General features: G+C 44.4%; 1 pseudogene; it reads left to right on the plus strand.

Moving 5' to 3' along the window:
• Nucleotides 1-15443, plus strand: part of LOC147678533 (vomeronasal type-2 receptor 26-like) — a 45392-nt pseudogene extending 29949 nt beyond the window's left edge.
• The last annotated feature ends 6321 nt before the right edge of the window (nt 15444-21764 follow it).

Below are 21764 nucleotides of genomic sequence, written 5' to 3' on the forward strand. Positions count from 1 at the left end.
GCAAGGAGTCGGCAACGTCGGAAAGACTTGAATTAATGACTAAAAATCGAGCTACCATGGAACAATAGAAAGAAAAGCCAAGGACCGAGGATATTTCATTACAACAAGTGTATTTTGTCATCTTGGTGATGTAAAAGTGAAGACATCGTTTTTTTTGTTTCTATCTTCAAATACTGTAGTGAATATTGTGTGGAGATATCGTTTTTGATACTCTATCTTCAAATACTGTAGTGAATATTGTGTACTTTATTTCTTTTTGACATAATATTAATAGTTTACAAGGTACTATTGATTATTGACAAGGGTGCTATCAATTATTTACCATGGGTGATCAAAGCTTTGCTACCCCCCCTTCTTTTCTCCCTACTCCTGGTGAACCCCCAATACCTTGGAAAGAATGGAAGAAATTGTTCCTCACATATATTTTAGCATCTGGTGCGGACAAATATGGTCCTGTTCGCAAACAAGCCATTCTTCTTCATAATTTGGGGGTGGAAGGTAGAAGATTATACGAAGATTTGCCTGAGATATCTTTAGGTGTGGGAGATGGTCATGCTACTAATGTCTATGACATGAGTATGTTAATGCTAGAAAAAAGGTTCATCACAAAAATTAATACCCTTTTAGAAAGGCATAAGTTCTTTTGTAGGGTTCAAAAAGCAGATGAAGATGTTGCAACTTATGTGGCAGCCTTGCGGGGATTGTCACTTAATTGTCAGTTTAAAGATTTGACAGATTCTCTGATTCGTGATCAAATCGTCAGGTGCACTAATAATAAAAGGGTGCGAGAGAAGTTACTTAGTAAAGATTGGAACTTAGAAGAAGCTATTGAGATCGTAAAAGCTATAGAAAATACTAACTTATGGATAAAAGAAATGGATAAATGTTCTGGTTCTATATCTAAAGATAGTGTGGCAAAGGAATCAGAGTCTAGTGCAAAATCTCAAACACAAGCATTTGTTGATGAAACTAAAGTTGTTAAGAAGTTTGATTCTAAAAACAGTAAGTTATCTAACTACCATTCTCCAATTTATCGTCCTCCAAATTTTGTGCAACAAGGGAATTCACGTCTTGTGAAATGTTATAGATGCGGATCTCCAGGGCACATTGCATCGAGTCCTCGTTGTACAGCTAGAAATGCTATTTGCAGAGGATGTGGAAAGAGAGGTCACGTAGTTAAAGCTTGCAATGCTAAGACTCAACATGTTAATGAAATTGATGACTCTTGTGAAAATATTGATAATTTGATGCTCTGTGTAGATGGACTGGTTTTAAGTGAAAATTGTCCTTGCGTACAAGACCCTATCTGTCTTGTTGATGTGGCTACTGAGAGTACTGATAAGCTTGAAAGGCCACACTGTCTGATCAATTTTGATTCTAGGGATCCTATGCATCCTCAAACCAGAAATGTTAACATGCTGATAGATTCTGGAAGCCTTTATACCCTGTTGTCCAAAGATATGTATGTTGAGATTTGGGATGGTGATGTGGATCTCAACTCTTGGACCTCTCCGGATATAAGAGCTGTGGGATATGGTGGAAAGACCATTGACATCTTAGGTCTCAAATGCATGGTAATCACATTTCAAAGTAAAAAAGTATTTGGAAGAGTGTACCTCACTAAGCAGGGGTCTAACCTGCTTGGTTGGCGTCACCAGAAAGATCTAGGAATTGTACTGAATCCGAATGCTTCTGAACCTGTTTCTTCATTCTCTGTTCTTAGTATAGATACTTTTGAAACAGATGTGATGAAGAAGTTTCCTAATGTTTTTACAGAAAAGTTAGGAAAATTGAAGGGATTTTCTCATAAAATCATTCTTAAGAAAAATGCGGTGGCTGTAGTTCATAAAGTAAGAAATGTACCACACTTGATGAGAGAACCCCTGAAAATAGAATTGGACAAATTGTTAGACCTAAAGATTATAGAGCCTATTGAGGCGTCTGAATGGCTCGCCCCCATTGTAGTCGCGCCCAAGGATGGTGGAACCAAAATTCGTCTCTGTGTAGACTTGCGCGATTTAAATAAGAATATATGGGTTGATAGGCAGCCACTGCCTAATATTTCTGAAATGTTAAGTGCCATGGGTGGTGGTGTGATATTCAGTGTAATTGACATGTCTGCAGCCTACCACCAAATTGACTTAGACGAAGAATCAAGGCACCTTACCTCGTTTGTAACACCACTGGGGGCATTTCGATATTGCAGGATGCCATTTGGGTTGGCTTCAGCGTCGGCAGTGTTTCAGAGAGTAATGGAAAGGGTTTTAAAGGGGATTGAGAATGTATTATGTTTTCAGGACGACGTGTTGGTAGTTGGAAAGGATTGTCAACATCATGATAGGATTTTAACACAAGTTTTGGAGCGTATGGAAGATAATGGTTTGACCATAAAAAAGGAAAAATGTCAACTGAAGAGAGATTGTGTGACGTATCTGGGTCATGAAATTTCAGGTTTAGGTATTAAGCCAAAAAAAAGTATAATTTCTGCAATTAATGATGCTCCAACGCCAACGACTAAAGATCAGCTGAGGTCCTTTTTAGGGTTAGCTGAGTATTGTTCAAAATTCATTAGAAATTTTTCAGATGTTGTCGAGCCTTTAAGACGCTTGATGAAGAATGGTGTGGTTTTTGAATAGGATCAAGTGTGTGAGGATGCTTTTAAGCGTGTGAAAGTAGGAATTATTCATGCACCAACCTTAGGCCATTTTGACGTTAAGGCCAAGACTTTTGTTACCACTGATGCTAGTGCTGTGGGACTTGGGGCTGTGCTCTCTCAGATATCTGGTGGTGTGGAAAGGATTATAGGCTTCGCCTCTAGAAGACTACAGGGTGCAGAAGTATCTTATTCGGTTATTGAGAGGGAGGCTCTCGCTTGCACGTGGGGGATTAAACACTTTAGATATTTTCTTTGGGGCTTGCCCTTCAGAATGCGCACAGACCATAAGCCTCTCGTGCATTTATTTAAAGGAGGTAGAGGTTTGGAGGGTAATGTCACCCCTAGAATATCGAAATGGATTTTATCAGTGCTTGAGTACAATTTTCAGATGGAATATGTTAAAGGAGAGAAAAACGTTATTGCGGATTGTTTATCTAGAATGCCTATAGACTTAGTAGATCTGATAGATGTAGAAGATCCTGTAATTAGTTGCAATGAGATTCTTGCTTTTGATAAAAGTGATTGGGAATCTGGCATGGCAAATGATCAAATAATTCCCTTGGTTATGAAACATGTTTCTGAGGGATGGTCTAGGGAATCCCTCAATGACACTCGCTTGAAGAGTTTTTCTAATGTAGAAGCTGAATTGAGTATATCTGAAGGGAAGTTGTGGAGGAGAAACCGTTTGGTGCCACCGTGCAATCTTAGATCAAAGATTATGAATATAGCACATGAAGGCCATTTGGGAAGGAACATGACCAAGAGGAGGATTCGCGAATCCTATTTGTGGCCAGGGATGGATGGTGAGATTGATGAGTTGGTTAGGCATTGTCATGCGTGTGCTGCTAGCGATAAAACGAAAGTTGTTAGGCAGCCTTCTCTTTCCTGTGTTGAATTTCCGGTACGGCCCTGGGAGAAATTAGCGATTGATTTTTTGGGACCTATTTCCAAATTGGGTACTCGGAATAGGTTCATAATGGTTCTTGTGGACTATCATTCTAAGTGGTTCGTAATGGAGTCCACTGAAAGTATTGACACAAAGAGAGTGATTAATTTTTTGGAGAGAACATTTTTAAATGAAGGTATTCCAAAAACTTTGGTTTCAGATAATGGTGTGCAGCTGGTTTCAAGACAAATGAAGGAATTTTTAGATGGCATGGGAATTTGTCATGAGAAGGTTGCGTTGTTTAGGCCACAGGCCAATGGCCTTGTGGAAAGGATCAATAGATTGTTGATGGAGAACATACAGTTGTCAATGGCGAATGGTTTGATGTGGTCTGAGGAGCTTAAGAAAATGGTCTGGTCTTACAGGATTACTCCACATTCGGTCACCGGTATTTCTCCATTTGTCTCTCTAAAGGGGCGTGAGCCAGGTCTGAAGGAAGTTCCGGGTTGGCTCAAGAACAAGGAATGTGTGTGGGTTGACCGATCAAGCGTGAAGGATTGTGTTGTCAGTAGGCAACGTGATTCTACACATTCATACAATCTCAGAATGAGGGTGAAAGATCCGAATATATGTGTTGGTGATTGGGTTGTGACAAAGAAATGTGGCATTGTAGGTAAAGGGGAGAGTAAATATTCTCAACCTAAACAAGTAAAGGTTGTAAAGAAAAATGTTCTCATTCTAAATGATGGTTCTGCTTGGAGCTGTGGGAATGTTGCAAAGTGTAATGCTCCATAAACTTTTATTTGTTCCTGTATGCTTTGTTTTTTTCTTTAGATATTTCATTTGTACAATTTCTTCTGATATTGAAATGGGGGGAGATGTGTAGGGATCTATGCTTATTGGAATTGTGGGGATGTTGCTAGGAGGCTAGAATGTTATGATGTGAATAGCAGACAGTACAGAGGAAGCTGTGGAAGGAGCTGGAGGTCTCTTCACTTCTGACTAATAAAGACTTCTTCAACTATTTAACCTGGATTGGAGATATCTTCTTTACAAATACCATACCCCACAAGGCAACAACCAGTTCACTGCAATCCCAAGCTTCAAAATCTTCTGAGATGGCACAAGTACATTGGGGATGTAGGATAACGTATCACTCATTACAAGAGAGACTTTTTAAATAGTTATACGGAGACATTAAGTCTGATAGCAATAATATTTTTTGAAAGATTAACTTTATTAGGCTTACTAAGGAGACAGCTCTTTGTGCATCTCTTGCAGCAAGTATGCTTATGAAATTAGAACTCTGGAGGTCAAATAGCACTGCTCAGCTGCACCCTTCAGGTGGTACAAAAGGGGGTAGTGATGGACGGAGCATCTGAATCAATCAAACACTCACACCCAGTCAAAAGATCTGGGTTTGTTCCATCACCGTTCTTTAGCCAACTCTGCCACCCCAGTTCAGACATGGCTATATGCAAATCAGTCTGACCCTGTGCCTCATGGGAACAGTCCAGCCCGAACTGCCAAGCCATGTCTTCCCTGGACCGGAAACAAGCTTCCGAGGACCGGTTTCTGGCATTCCAGTCGTCTTCAGCCCGGCTTGCTTGAATCCAGTGGCAAAGTGAGCAAGGGACTCACGTCTGAGCATACCCTGCCACACTTATGGCGGCCAACAGCGGTACAAAAGGGGGTGGTGATGGACGGAGTATCTGAATCAATCAAACACGCACACCCAGTCAAAAGATCTGGGTTTGTTCCATCACCGTTCTTTAGCCCACTCTGCTGCCCAGTTCAGACATGGCTATATGCAAATCAGTCTGACCCTGTGCCTCATGGGAACAGTCCAGCCCGAACTGCCAAGCCATGTCTTCCCTGGACCGGAAACAAGCTTCCGAGGACCGGTTTCTGGCATTCCAGCCGTCTTCAGCCTGGCTTGCTTGAATCCAGTGGCAAAGTGAGCAAGGGACTCACGTCTGAGCATACCCTGCCACACTTATGGCGGCCAAAAGCGGTACAAAAGGGGGTGGTGATGGACGGAGCATCTGAGTCAATCAAACATTCACACCCAGTCAAAATATCTAGGTTTGTTTCATCACCGTTCTTTAGCCCACTCTGCCGCCCCAGTTCAGACATGGCTATATGCAAATCAGTCTGACCCTGTGCCTCATGGGAACAGTCCAGCCCGAACTGCCAAGCCATGTCTTCCCTGGACCGGAAACAAGCTTCCGAGGACCGGTTTCTGGCATTCCAGCCGTCTTCAGCCTGGCTTGCTTGAATCCAGTGGCAAAGTGAGCAAGGAACTCACGTCTGAGCATACCCAGCCACACTTATGGCGGCCAAAAGCGGTACAAAAGGGGGTGGTGATGGACGGAGCATCTGAATCAATCAAACACTCACACCCAGTCAAAAGATTAGGGTTTGTTCCATCACCGTTCTTTAGCCCACTCTGCCACCCCAGTTCAGACATGGCTATATGCAAATCAGTCTGACCCTGTGCCTCATGGGAACAGTCCAGCCCGAACTGCCAAGCCATGTCTTCCCTGGACCGGAAACAAGCTTCCGAGGACCGGTTTCTGGCATTCCAGCCGTCTTCAGCCCGGCTTGCTTGAATCCAGTGGCAAAGAGAGCAAGGGACTCACGTCTGAGCATACCCTGCCACACTTATGACGGCCAAAAGCGGTACAAAAGGGGGTGGTGATGGACGGAGCATCTGAATCAATCAAACACTCACACCCAGTCAAAAGATCTGGGTTTGTTCCATCACTGTTCTTTAGCCAACTCTGCCATCCCAGTTCAGACATGGCTATATGCAGATCAGTCTGACCCTGTGCCTCATGGGAACAGTCCAGACCGAACTGCCAAGCCATGTCTTCCCTGGACCGGAAACAAGCTTCCGAGAACCGGTTTCTGGCATTCCAGTCGTCTTCAGCCCGGCTTGCTTGAATCCAGTGGCAAAGTGAGCAAGGGACTCAAGTCTGAGCATACCCTGCTACACTTATGGCGGCCAAAAGCGGTACAAAAGGGGGTGGTGATGGACGGAGCATCTGAATCAATCAAACACCCACACCCAGTCAAAAGATCTGGGTTTATTCCATCACTGTTCTTTAGCCAACTCTGCCACCCCAGTTCAGACATGACTATATGCAAATCAGTCCGACCCTGTGCCTCATGGGAACAGTCCAGCCCGAACTGCCAAGCCATGTCTTCCCTGGAGCGAAAACAAGCTTCCGAGGACCGGTTTCTGGCATTCCAGCCGTCTTCAGACCGCCTTGCTTGAATCCAGTGGCAAAGTGAGCAAGGGACTCACGTCTGAGCATACCCTGCCACACTTATGGCGGCCAACAGCGGTACAAAAGGGGGTGGTAATGGACGGAGTATCTGAATCAATCAAACACTCACACCCAGTCAAAAGATCCGGGTTTGTTCCATCACTGTTCTTTAGCCAACTCTGCCATCCCAGTTCAGACATGGCTATATGCAAATCAGTCTGACCCTGTGCCTCATGGGAACAGTCCAGACCGAACTGCCAAGCCATGTCTTCCCTGGACCGGAAACAAGCTTCCGAGGTCCGGTTTCTGGCATTCCAGCCGTCTTCAACCCGGCTTGCTTGAATCCAGTGGCAAATTGAGCAAGGGAATCACGTCTGAGCATACCCTGCCACACTTATGGCGGCCAAAAGCGGTACAAAGGGGGGTGGTGATGGACGGAGCATCTGAATCAATCAAACACTCACACCTAGTCAAAAGATCCGGGTTTGTTCCATCACCGTTCTTTAGCCCACTCTGCCACCCCAGTTCAGTCATGCCTATATGCAAATCAGTCTGACCCTGTGCCTCATGGAAAAAGTCCAGCCCGAACTGCCAAGCCATGTCTTCCCTGGACCAAAAACAAGCTTCAGAGGACCGGTTTCTGGCATTTCAGCCGTCTTCAGACCGACTTGCTTGAATCCAGTTGCAAAATGAGCAAGGGGATCACATCTGAGCATACCCTGCCACACTTATGGCTGCCAAAAGCGGTACAAAAGAGGGTGGTGATGGATGGAGCATCTGAATCAATCAAACACTCACACCCAGTCAAAATATCTGGGTTTGTTCCATCACCGTTCTTTAGCCAACACTGCCACACCAGTTCAGACATGACTATATGCAAATCAGTCTGACCCTGTGCGTCATGGGAATAGTCCAGCCCGAACTGCCAAGCCATGTCTTCCCTGGACCAGAAACAAGCTTCCGAGGACCGGTTTCTGGCATTCCAGCCATCTTCAGCCCGGCTTGCTTGTATACAGTTGCAAAGTGAGCAAGGAACTCACGTCTGAGCATACCCTGCCAGACTTATGGTGGCCAAAAGCGGTAAAAAAGGGGGTGGTGATGGACGAAGCATCCGAATCAATCAAACACTCACACCCAGTCAAAAGATCTGGGTTTGTTCCATCACCGTTCTTTAGCCAACTCTGCCACCCCAGTTCAGACATGGCTATATGCAAATCAGTCTGACCCTGTGCCTCATGGGAACAGTCCAGCCCAAACTGCAGAGCCATGTCTTCCCTGGAGCGGAAACAAGCTTCCGAGGACCGGTTTCTGGCATTCCAGCCGTCTTCAGCCCGGCTTGCTTGTATACAGTTGCAAAGTGAGCAAGGAACTCACGTCTGAGCATACCCTGCCAGACTTATGGTGGCCAAAAGCGGTAAAAAAGGGGGTGGTGATGGACGGAGCATCCGAATCAATCAAACACTCACACCCAGTCAAAAGATCTGGGTTTGTTCCATCACCGTTCTTTAGCCTACTCTGCCACCCCAGTTCAGACATAGCTATATGCAAATCAGTCTGACCCTATGCCTTATTGGAACAGTCCAGCCCGAACTGCAAAGCCATGTCTTCCCTGGACCGGAAACAAGCATTCGAGGACCGGTTTCTGGCATTCCAGCCATCTTCAGCCCGGCTTGCTTGAATCCAGTGGCAAAGTGAGCAAGGGACGCACGTCTGAGCATACGCTGCCACACTTATGGCAGCCAAAAACGGTACAAAAGGGGGTGGTGATTGACGGAGCATCTGAATCAATCAAACACTCACACCCAGTCAAAAGATCTGGGTTTGTTCCATCACCGTTCTTTAGCCCACTCTGCCGCCCCAGTTCAGACATGGCTATATGCAAATCAGTCTGACCCTGTGCCTCAGGGAACAGTCCAGCCCGAACTGCCAAGCCATCTCTTCCCTGGACCGGAAACAAGCTTCCGAGGACCGGTTTTTGGCATTCCAGCCGTCTTCAGCCTGGCTTGCTTGAATACAGTGGCAAAGTGAGCAAGGGCCTCACGTCTGAGCATACCCTGCCACACTTATGGCGGCCAAAAGCGGTACAAAAGGGGGTGGTGATGGACGGAGCATCTGAATCAATCAAACACTCACACCCAGTCAAAAGATCTTTATTTGTTCCATCACCGTTCTTTAGCCCACTCTGCCACCCCAGTTCAGACATGGCTATATGCAAATCAGTCTGACCCTGTGCCTCATGGGAACAGTCCAGCCCGAAATGCCAAGCCATGTCTTCACTGGACCGAAAACAAGATTCCGAGGACCGGTTTCTGGCATTCCAGCCATCTTCAGCCCGGCTTGCTTGAATCCAGTGGCAAAGTGAGCAAGGGACTCATGTCTGAGCATACCCTGCCACACTTATGGCGGCCAAAAGCGGTACAAAAGGGGGTGGTGATGGACGGAGCATCTGAATCAATCAAACACTCACACCCAGTCAAAAGATCTGGGTTTGTTCCATCACCGTTCTTTAGCCAACTCTGCCACCCCAGTTCAGACATGGCTATATGCAAATCAGTCTGACCCTGTGCCTCATGGGAACAGTCCAGCCCGAACTGCCAAGCAATGTCTTCCCTGGACCGGAAACAAGCTTCCGAGGACCGGTTTCTGGCATTCCAGTCGTCTTCAGCCCGGCTTGCTTGAATCCAGGGGCAAAGTGAGCAAGGGACTCACGTCTGAGCATACCCTGCCACACTTATGGCGGCCAAAAGCGGTACAAAAGGGGGTGGTGATGGACGGAGCATCTGAATCAATCAAACACTCACACCCAGTCAAAAGATCTGGGTTTGTTCCATCACTGTTCTTTAGCCAACTCTGCCACCCCAGTTCAGTCATGGCTATATGCAAATCAGTCCGACCCTGTGCCTCATGGGAACAGTCCCGCCCGAACTGCCAAGCCATGTCTTTCCTGCAGCGAAAACAAGCTTCCGAGGACCGGTTTCTGGCATTCCATCCATCTTCAGCCCGGCTTGCTTGAATCCAGTGGCAAAGTGAGCAAGGGATTCACGTCTGAGCATACCCTGCCACACTTATGGCGGCTAACAGCGGTACAAAAGGGGGTGGTGACGGAAGGAGCATCTGAATCAATCACACCCAGTCAAAAGATCTGGGTTTGTTCCATCACCGTTCTTTAGCCCACTCTGCCACCCCAGTTCAGACATGGCTATATGCAAATCAGTCTGACCCTGTGCCTCATGGGAACAGTCCAGCCCGAACTGCCAAGCCATGTCTTCCCTGGACCGGAAACAAGCTTCCGAGGACCGGTTTCTGGCATTCCAGCCGTCTTCAGCCCGGCTTGCTTGAATCCAGTGGCAAAGTGAGCAAGGGACTCACGTCTGAGCATACCCTGCCACACTTATGGCTGCCAAAAGCGGTAAAAAAGGGAGTGGTGATGGACGGAGCATCTGAATCAATCAAACACTCACACCCAGTCAAAAGATCTGGGTTTGTTCCATCACCGTTCTTTAGCCAACTCTGCCATCCCAGTTCAGACATGGCTATATGCAAATCAGTCTGACCCTGTGCCTCATGGGAACAGTCCAGCCCGAACTGCCAAGCCATGTCTTCCCTGGACCGGAAACAAGCTTCCGAGGACCGGTTTCTGGCATTCCAGCCGTCTTCAGCCCGGCCTGCTTGAATCCAGTGGCAAAGTGAGCAAGGGACTCACGTCTGAGCATACCCTGCCACACTTATGGCGGCCAAAAGCAGTACAAAAGGGGGTGGTGATGGACGGAGCATCTGAATCAATCAAACACTCACACCCAGTCAAATGATCTGGGTTTATTCCATTACCGTTCTTTAGCCAACTCTGCCACCCCAGTTCAGACATGGCTATATGCAAATCAGTCTGACCCTGTGCCTCATGGGAACAGTTCAGCCCAAACAGCCAAGCCTAATCTTCCCTGGAGCGGAAACAAGCTTCTGAGGACCGGTTTTCTGGCATTCCAGCCGTCTTCAGCCCGGCTTGCTTGAATCCAGTTGCAAAGTGAGCAAGGAACTCACGTCTGAGCATACCCTGCCAGACTTATGGTGGCCAAAAGCCGTAAAAAAGGGGGTGGTGATGGACGGAGCATCCGAATCAATCAAACACTCACACCCAGTCAAAAGATCTGGGTTTGTTCCATCACCGTTCTTTAGCCCACTCTGCCACCCCAGTTCAGACATAGCTATATACAAATCAGTCTGACCCTGTGCCTCATTGGAACAGTCCAGCCCGAACTGCAAAGCCATGTCTTCCCTGGAACGGAAACAAGCATTCGAGGAACGGTTTCTGGCATTCCAGCCGTCTTCAGCCCGGCTTGCTTGAATCCAGTGGCAAAGTGAGCAAGGGACGCACGTCTGAGCATACGCTGCCACACTTATGGCGGCCAAAAACGGTACAAAAGGGGGTGGTGATTGACGGAGCATCTGAATCAATCAAACACTCACACCCAGTCAAAAGATCTGGGTTTGTTCCATCACCGTTCTTTAGCCCACTCTGCCGCCCCGGTTCAGACATGGCTATATGCAAATCAGTCTGACCCTGTGCCTCAGGGAACAGTCCAGCCCGAACTGCCAAGCCATCTCTTCACTGGAGCGGAAACAAGCTTCCGAGGACCGGTTTCTGGCATTCCAGCCGTCTTCAGCCTGGCTTGCTTGAATCCAGTGGCAAAGTGAGCAAGGGCCTCACGTCTGAGCATGCCCTGCCACACTTATGGCGGCCAAAAGCGGTACAAAAGGGGGTGGTGATGGACGGAGCATCTGAATCAATCAAACACTCACACCCAGTCAAAAGATCTTGGTTTATTCCATCACCGTTCTTTAGCCCACTCTGCCACCCCAGTTCAGACATGGCTACATGCAAATCAGTCTGACCATGTGCCTCATGGGAACAGTCCAGCCCGAAATGCCAAGCCATGTCTTCACTGGACCGAAAACAAGCTTCCGAGGACCGGTTTCTGGCATTCCAGCCGTCTTCAGCCCGGCTTGCTTGAATCCAGTGGCAAAGTGAGCAAGGGACTCACGTCTGTGCATACCCTGCCACACTTATGGCGGCCAAAAGCGGTACAAAAGGGGGCGGTGATGGACGGAGCATCTGAATCAATCAAACAGTCACACCCAGTCAAAAGATCTGGGTTTGTTCCATCACCGTTCTTTAGCCAACTCTGCCACCCCAGTTCAGACATAGCTATATGCAAATCAGTCTGACTCTGTGCCTCATGGGAACAGTCCAGCCCGAACTGCCAAGCCATGTCTTCCCTGGACCGGAAACAAGCTTCCGAGGACCGGTTTCTGGCATTCCAGTCGTCTTCAGCCCGGTTTGCTTGAATCCAGGGGCAAAGTGAGCAAGGGACTCACGTCTGAGCATACCCTGCCACACTTATGACGGCCAAAAGCGGTACAAAAGGGGGTGGTGATGGACGGAGCATCTGAATCAATCAACACTTACACCCAGTCAAAAGATCTGGGTTTGTTCCATCACTGTTCTTTAGCCAACTCTGCCACCCCAGTTCAGACATGGCTATATGCAAATCAGTCTGACCCTGTGCCTCATGGGAACAGTCCAGCCCGAACTGCCAAGCCATGTCTTCCATGCAGCGTAAACAAGCTTCCGAGGACCGGTTTCTGGCATTCCAGCCGTCTTCAACCCGGCTTGCTTGAATCCAGTGGCAAAGTGAGCAAGGGACTCACGTCTGAGCATACCCTGCCACACTTATGGCGGCCAACAGCGGTACAAAAGGGGGTGGTGATGGACGGAGCATCTGAATCAATCAAACAATCACACCCAGTCAAAAGATCTGGGTTTGTTCCATCACCATTCTTTAGCTCACTCTGCCACCCCAGTTCAGACATGGCTATATGCAAATCAGTCTGACCCTGTGCCTCATGGGAATAGTCCAACCCGAACTGCCAAGCCATGTCTTCCCTGGACCGGAAACAAGCTTCCGAGGTCCGGTTTCTGGCATTCCAGCCGTCTTCAGCCCGGCTTGCTTGAATCCAGTGGCAAAGTGAGCAAGGGAATCACGTCTGAGCAAACCCTGCCACACTTATGGCGGCCAAAAGCGGTACAAAAGGGGGTGGTGGTGGACGGAGCATCTGAATCAATAAAACACTCACACCTAGTCAAAAGATCCGGGTTTGTTCCATCACCGTTCTTTAGCCCACTCTGCCACCCCAGTTCAGACATGGCTATATGCAAATCAGTCTGACCCTGTGCCTCATGGGAACAGTCCAGCCCGAACTGCCAAGCCATGTCTTCCCTTGACCGGAAAAAAGCTTCCGAGGACTGGTTTCTGGCATTCCAGCCGTCTTCAGCCCGACTTGCTTGAATCCAGTGGGAAAGTGAGCAAGGGACTCACGTCTGAGCATACCCTGCCACACTTATGGTGGCCAAAAGCGGTACAAAAGGGGGTGGTGATGGATGGAGCATCTGAATCAATCAAACACTCACACCCAGTCAAAAGGTCTGGGTTTGTTCCATCACCGTTATTTAGCCCACTCTGGCCCACTCTGGGTGGGTTGTGTAGCTGAATGGGGCAGCAGCTTGCAGGTGATCACCTATAGAGATATACAACTTCTTTTCATGTGAAAGATAGCAACTTATGAGGATTAATGAAGTAAGTACTGCCATGAAGAAATATTGTACACCAGACAGATCGATTTTCTGTAAATTAAAAAGAATCTCACAAAGAAAACGTTTGCCTGGAGAGCTCCTATTAGAACCTAAGTTTTCACACATTAACTAAATGGGAGCAAAGGGGGGAAGTGCAAGTAAGATGCCTTGGAGTATGTTCAGGTATAGATGGATATATTTTCTCTCTTGTATGTGAGTTGTCTAGTAGTATTGTGTGTGTGATGCTATCCTGTGTGATGTGATAATCTGGCATTATTCCAGTAATTCAACAATAACTCCAGGTGTGCACTTGTTAGAATAGAGTATGGATCAAAGCCAGATTCATTGTAAGTCTTTTACGAATTTATTCTGATACCTTCAGGGAATCCAACATGGCAATGGGACAATCAAACCTGGCTTGTGGAATTAGGATCAAGGACTTACATTCAGAAGTGCTGAGCTGCATCCTTTAGATGGTGTTCTGTAACCGAAGAGGGCAGCAACCTGGTGATGTGGCACTTTAAGTAGATTAAACGTCTCTTCCTGTGGCTATGCCACCTTGAGTTAACATTTCTGGAGAGATTGTTTTATTATATTTTGAAGTACAGATTGGCCAGCCTTAGTTTACCAATAAATTTGGGCTAAACAGCTTAACAGTAAGAGGCCAAAGACAAGCATGTCTCCAAATTTTAATGAAGAAATCAAAGGGCTATTTTAAGGAGCAGTCAACTGTATTCCAGATTCTTACAATCAGTTTAGAGATAGCTCAATAAAGTATATCAGCATCAGACCCTTTTGAAATAGGGTATTTTCTAATTATGACAATGCTCAACTGAAAATAAATCCTAGATTATGTGATATATATGCACAATAAAGGTTTTGTTAACTATACAAATTCCTTTTGACGGCCAAACCTTAACTCCTGTTGCTGCATAAATTACAATTGGTCTGCATTTGAAACCAGCTTGAATGATATTGAAATATATAGGATGAAATGTGAAGAATTGCTATTATCACCAATCAGTACACATATGCTCTGTTTTACTTTGTTCTTTCTTGTATTGTGCCTCAGATTCTACAAGCTGCTTTCACTGCCAGTGGGACAAGTGGCCTAATAGCAGACAAGACCAATGCATCCCTAAGATCAAGGAATTCCTTTCCTTCCAGGATTCTCTAGGAGTTGTCCTGGCATCAATCAGCGTCTTCTTATCAACAGTCCCTATTGCCATCTTGGGACTCTTTCACCATCACAGAAAGACACCTATAGTAAAAGCCAACAACCGGTCCATCAGCTACCTGCTACTCTTGTGTCTCTCGCTTTGTTTTCTGTGTGCCTTGAGTTTTATAGGTTATCCCACCCATGTGAAGTGTCTCCTCCGTCAAGCAATCTTTGGAATAATTTTTTCTTTTTGTATTTCCTGTGTATTAGCTAAGACAATCATGGTAGTTATTGCTTTTAAAGTAACCAAACCAAACAGTGATATCAAGCGATGGGGTGGGCAACAGTTAGTGTACAAGGTCATCAGTGTCTGTTTACTCCTTCAGGTGTGTCTGTGCATCTCATGGTTATGTGTCTCTCCTCCTTTCTCAGAGTTTAACACCCATACTGAACCTGGAAAGATAATAATTGAATGCAACGAGGGGTCTTCCATTGCTTTCTGGTGCATGCTGGGATATCTGGGGCTTCTGGCTTCCATCAGCTTTATAGTAGCATTTCTGGCAAGACAACTTCCTGATAGCTTTAATGAAGCTAAATTTATTACATTCAGCATGCTTGCCTTCCTCAGCGTATGGTTGTCATTTATCCCAACCTACTTTAGCACTAAAGGCAAGTACATGGTGGCCATGGAGAATTTTGCCATCTTGTCATCTAGCTCTGCACTGTTATTTTGTATATTTTTACCTAAATGTTATATCCTCCTATTAAGGCCAGAGATGAACTCCTAGCAGTACTTAATGGGCAGGCAATCAGGCGACAAGAATAAAGCCAAATCTGCTTAAGTTTCACAGCTTACTCTTGTCCAAAGCAATGCTTCTGCCTGCAATTCAATGTGCTGTCATGATTTGAGTCAGTTTTGATAAAACCTATAGTTTTGTTTAGTACACCTAGGCCATCACTATGTGTGACCTTAACATGGACCTGCTATGTACACCCTAGTAGTTTCTTCTGGTGAAAACAGCCCCATCTGTGGGGTAATCTTCAGGGAGAATGTGGAACTACCAGGGAAATCTGAGCCATTATGACAGGATTCTTAAGGTTGACCTGGAATCCCTGATAATTTTACACACCCATAATTCTTAACCCCAAAACTTGCAATTACTATCCTGTGCACCAGGACATTTCTAATGAGTATCCAACTGTTTTCTATTTATTGAAATGCAAGCAGCTCAGTTTGGGAAAGAAATAGGAATGATTAATAAAAACCAATACAATAAGAAATGGAAGAGTTACAAAGTTCCATAGGTTGTGCTCTTTCTGACATACTTAAATCAAATTCAAACATGACTACTGATTCAAGGCCAACATTGTGGTTAAGGCTGCTAGTTTTTCTGACTGAAAATATAAAACCTTGCTGTTAGAACAATGGAAATTTATATTTTCATATTTACATGATGCATTAAGCTGTATGATAATTAGATGTTGTAAAGGTTTACATGTATTATTTTAGATTTAACACTGTCAGTTCTATCAACTATCAACAGGGTTCAGGGAGAGGAGGTAATAACGTGTAAATAAACCACAGTTATGTGATGGCATCATGTAAAAAAAGTGTCAAATTAAACAAGAATTCATTTTCTTTAACAAATAATGTTTTATGTGTGTAAAATTCACTCTCATTCTTGGATAACAATTTAGTAAAAAGCAACTGTTTCCTGCTGATCGGAGAAGGTGAGTATTTTAGGAACAATGAAAACATATTGGGCCCGGACAAAAAAATTAAAAATAAGGTCTGAGATTTTCATTTCCCTCTGATTAAACTTTCAAAATTTTCCAGTTCATAAATAATCCCAGAAGTATGCCTGGAAGGTTTTGTCAGGCCCAGACTTTTAAACCTACTATTTTGAATGTCATTTGCCGTTTCTTGTGGGTTTCTTTGATTTTTTCTCCCTGCAAAAACATTTTTTCTTGTGTGAAATGCCCTTCCTCAATCCCAGGTGTAACAAAATGCCTCTTTTTGTCTGATAATCCCCATTTTTTTTGCTGATGCTGTTGTTTCTTTTGACTCTGCATACTAGGACGCTGCTGACCAAGCATGTCCTCTGACCCATGCTGATTTGGTAAGAAATCCTATTTGGCACATTTAACGTATCTATATGTCAACAGTCTATGGTGCTCAGTACAAGTGGGTTATAAGTTAAGTGTTAGCAGTGGATCACAGACCCTTTTTTGCAACTCTAAAGTGACAATGCAAAGCATGTCTTCACGCTTGCCCTGCAGCCTGAGCAGGCATTTTAAAACTGAAGATTTATGTAAACCTTCCTTTTAAATACTTATAAGTCATCTGAAGGTAGGCCCTAAAAACCCAAAATGCAGCTTGCATCTTACTTAAAAATGAGGGCATGTGTGCTTAGGTTTTACTTGCCCTGGAAATAAAAAAATCTCTGAAGTCATTTTTATTGTGGCAAGGCTGGCTAGTCCATAGTAAGGCACTGGGCGACATTATAGCAACTTAGAATGGATACATTCATTTTGGAGGTATCTAGGACCATGATTCAAGGGCTCAAATTAATAGTTATTTAAAATACAATATAATGGTCAAATCAGATTTTTAATTACTATTTAGAAAATGCCACCTTCAGAAGGTAGACATTTTTCTTACTGTAGTATCGTTTTCAGAGTTAATCCAAAACTGTCACCTCTTAGCCTATTGGGATGTATGAATGGCTCTCAGGGAAGAGACAAACATGTCTCATCTGGGAGGAGGTATCACCTCCTCCTGATAGGAGAGCCTAAGGGATTTGCCAATCAACTGCAAAAGCTTCAATGGCAATTACCTGTCCCAGGCAGATGTACTTACACCTAGGCCTGCCTCTGATATTGTCCAAGTAGCCAGAGTGACACCAATCCAAGTGGAGGGATAACTGTTCCAGAACTGGTTTGTAGGAGGAGTATCTCATTTTCCTAGACACAAACCCCAGCTCTGGCCAGGGGAAATACAGGTTCTGCCAGGTTAGATTGTGGCAGAAAAGGGCGCTGTGGGATTGTTTAGGCCAACCCACCAGAAAATGATTCAAAGTGGGTAGAATTGACCCTGTTAACCTTTTCTTTATTGAGCAAGGAGTTTCTCCCATCCACACTCTAACACCAGGCATAAAAGAGGAACCCCTTGGTACTTTTTTCCTAACACCTCCTGACCTGCGTAAGACAGAAAAAGGACTGCATGAGCTGTTGAACTCATGGAGAGAAATACCAAATCCTGGACCTGCTCCCGACTTGGTCCTAGGACCCAGAAGTGGACTCCTGTTGCAGGGAATCTATTCAGGAACAAAACTGTGCTTGGGACCATAAAACATCGGTATGTAGGGACTGAGTCTCCATACTATGTCAGTATATATGGGCCCAATTCTGACTAGCTTATAATGCCTCACTTACCTGCCAAACTTTCCAGAGAGACAGGTTATTTGGCACCCCAGAACACAATACTCCTGACCCTCTCAGGGATCACGGTGGCAGGTTACAGCCTTTTGTTCTCCCACTTTTACTTAACTTAACATATAATGAAACCAAGACACAAAAACAGTTTGCAATATTTATTTAAGCAATTGCATGTCAATAATGTCATCCGCAAACTTAGTAAACCATATACAATTAAAAGTCCTGTCATATTATCTGACACATATAACTAAATCTACCCACACTACCAAGGCAAGTGGTTACAGAATATAATTCTCTGGGCTTTAGTCGAAGAACTTGTACCTTAGCAAACATAGAAGGCTTTCCTATGTCTCCACTGGGCAGCCCTCTCGTCTGCAGGTCTTTGGAACCGTCCATCTCCGAGAATAACCCATCTCAAATTATATGACAATACATGTACATTCCAAAACAACAGCTAAATTTGTCTAATATGTCTAGGTGTTAGTGTCGCACCAAAAAGAATAGCAAGTAGCAATGTTGTTTGACCCTGCCTAGGCTGTTCACACTAAACCGCAGAAAAGAACAAAATACTAAAGCATGTGCTGACTATACATAATATATAATGTGAGCAAAGCAAATGCAGTCTGCATTGTAAAAAGGTAGGCTAACATAAGGAAACCAACATTGGGCTCCATCGGGAACACATAATACTCCAAGGTCTAGTTGGCTAGCCCACTGTTAAGCTCCAGGAACACAAATATTGCAAGAAGCCCAACTTTTCCTGCTTGGAGTTTTCTCACGTTCAATGTTAATAGCCTTGAACTTCACACAAACCCTGAAGCTCCCAATGGCAACCTGCACTGCAGATGGCTCCCAGGTACGATTGCCTCTTTGGATCCAGCTGGAACTCCAATCCGCCAATGACCTAATCAACAAAGATTTTTTCTCAAAGGAAACAAAGGTAAACTTAAAACCGGGCCAAGCTTGGTCTCTGTATCCAACCCACGCTCCATCACGGACTTCCTTAATTTTTGACTTTGATCCAGTCTAGCATAACCAGATACCTGCAGATACCTGTAGTTGATAATTTCTGCTTTTTGAAACTACAAACATTTTTACTATAATAAGAATCATATCTCTGGTACACTTCACATGCATGGAATACAACACGGTCAATAATGACCACCCAAAATTTCCTGCCAACTTGAACTTCTGACTCAGGATTAAGACTTTGTCAGACTGCCATCAATTAACCATTCTCTGAATTCAGCCTGCAGCCCAATCCCTCACAACCATATCAATGAGATTTTTTCTCCAAGAAAGGCACGGAAATTGTTCCATCTGATTGAACCAGTTCCCAGTAGTTAACCTGCACTCAATTGTAGTCATCCTTAACTGCTGACTTTGACCAGGTCTAGCATGACCAGATAACCAGATAACCAACTGGTCTTTTTGGTGCTATACACATCACAAATTGTGAAAGTCAGATTTCAGGTTCTCTACATACACTTTCTGTCATTGTTGTGTCTATTTGTTCATTACAATTGTCTTTGTATTTATAAATTAGAGTAGTACTACAATTGTGTTGTGTTTTCGACTTATTCACTGTTTGAAATTGATAAATGCTTTACACATTTGTCATAGCTTAAGCATGCCTGCTCTGCTTGAGTTATCAAAGTTTAAGCTGGGGTTTAGATTATCGAGATTTAACTGCACCTAGTAAGACATTGTTCCATTATTAATTGAAGATGACTACCATCCACTTCAACTAATAATCCACTTTCTCACAGCAGGTGTTTGTGTCTTGGGAGAAAGACGCTTAGATTTTTCTGATATATATGTTCTACAAGCGTTTTACTGACTTGGCTCAAGTACATATAGTGGATGTGTCTCTTGTTTGCTACATATAGCTTTTTTCACCACTGATGAAAGGCAATGGGGCAATGCTCCTCTGCCTTAGCGCAGGAGCCACCACTGCATGGAATGTAACCTATCTTACCTGCACTACCTTGATCATACATGTGGGAGTTAATGTCAGCAATGTCATTCTCTTGTGGATTTCAGTGCTGGTTTTCATTTCCAAATTATGCAGGTAACCAAGAAACTCCTTCCAGAATAAACTTCTAATATTGTGCTTAACTTCATGTATTGTTTTATATTGATGGTTTTCCCACCCTCAGATTCCATCTGCTGTGAGAGAAATCAACTAACAGGCCATAGGTCTTGGTGTCAGTGCTTGAGGTATAAATATAGTTCAGGAATTGACTTTAGACTTGAAATTGTATGCCTCCTTCAAAGACGAGGCACAATATTTTGATAACAAAATCTACTAAGACGTACCATTTCCATCACCATGTCAAACAGTCTGATACCTATGGTGAGATATATAATTTCACACCAAGGGAGCATTAAGGAACAACATATAAAAACAATGCACTTTTTTTCAAAGCAATGTTTCTATGGGCCTGATTTATAGATTCGTAGAGAGGGTACTCTTTCACAACAGCAATGGTGTACCCTCTCCGCCAAGCTGAAGTTCTGCCTCCCTCTTTAGAGTTGGGCACACTTTCAGTATATCGATGGTAGAGACTACTCCATATCTACTGCTGACATACACTTTTGGTGCGCCGAACGATTAAAGGCCATAGGGGATTTGGTAATTTGCCTGCCAGCACTATTTAGAGTGGGAGGGCAAATGGCAATTGTTCACTGTCTGTCCCCACTATCTAAAAACTGGGGGTAAGGGACAGTGAAACCTGTAAAATGACCTCCCATGCTTTGGGAGAAACCTCTCATAGTGCGTGGGCCACTTTTTTTTTATCTGCTTTGGGATTTTTTTTATAAAAAAAAAAATGGAAAGTTTGCAGCACAACTCCATCATGTTGACAAAAACATATGCCAGACTTTCACTGCATTTGCAGGAAGCGACATGATTATGACTCGTGTAAATGCAAGAGGTGTCTGCTGGGCTGGCACATATCTCAAAATGTGTGGGCCAGGTACTCCTTCAGGATGACAGAGTACTTTACTCCATTGCCCTGACAGAGTAAGTACCTGTATTTCAATTTCTAAAATAGGCCCTTATCTCCTCTTGGAACTGACTAAACAATATTGATATCATGACACTAAAGGTCCTTACTGAACAAAAAGTGCATGTAGTCCTAGCATTATCTCACAACCATTCCTCACACACAAAATTTAAATTGAAACAGAGATCGTTCACTATTTCTTAAAGGCATCTGGGTACAGTGCATAAATAGAAAACAGTGGTTTGGAAGTATTCATTTGCATGAAACTGCTCTATAAGACAAAGTATTTTTGGCCCATGTGAAACATGCAAAAGGTTATAAGAGCCTGCTTAGAACAAATCTAACCATTGGCAATAGCGTGGGGTAGCGCTCCAATCCACCATTCTTTTGGTCACCATGCCACCTTAGTTTGGACCAAGCAATATACAAATTAGTCTTGGCCCTGCTCCTCATTGGACCATTCCAGCCCAAACTTCCAGGCTAGGTTCTCCATGAAATGGAACACAGTGAGCATTGGATCCACGTCTGGGCTAAACCATGTTACTTAGGATGGTACATAAACTACATAAAATGTAATTGGAGGATGTTTGCAATGAGTCTCACCACTTGCAATAGCTTAGTTTAGCACTTCAACCCATCATTATTTTGCTCACCATGCACACTCATTTTGGACCCAGCCATATGCAAATCAGCCTTGATACTGCTCCTCACAGGAAA

This window comes from Lissotriton vulgaris, chromosome 12, assembly GCF_964263255.1.
Source record: "Lissotriton vulgaris chromosome 12, aLisVul1.2, whole genome shotgun sequence".
Classification (NCBI taxonomy): Eukaryota; Metazoa; Chordata; class Amphibia; order Caudata; family Salamandridae; genus Lissotriton; species Lissotriton vulgaris.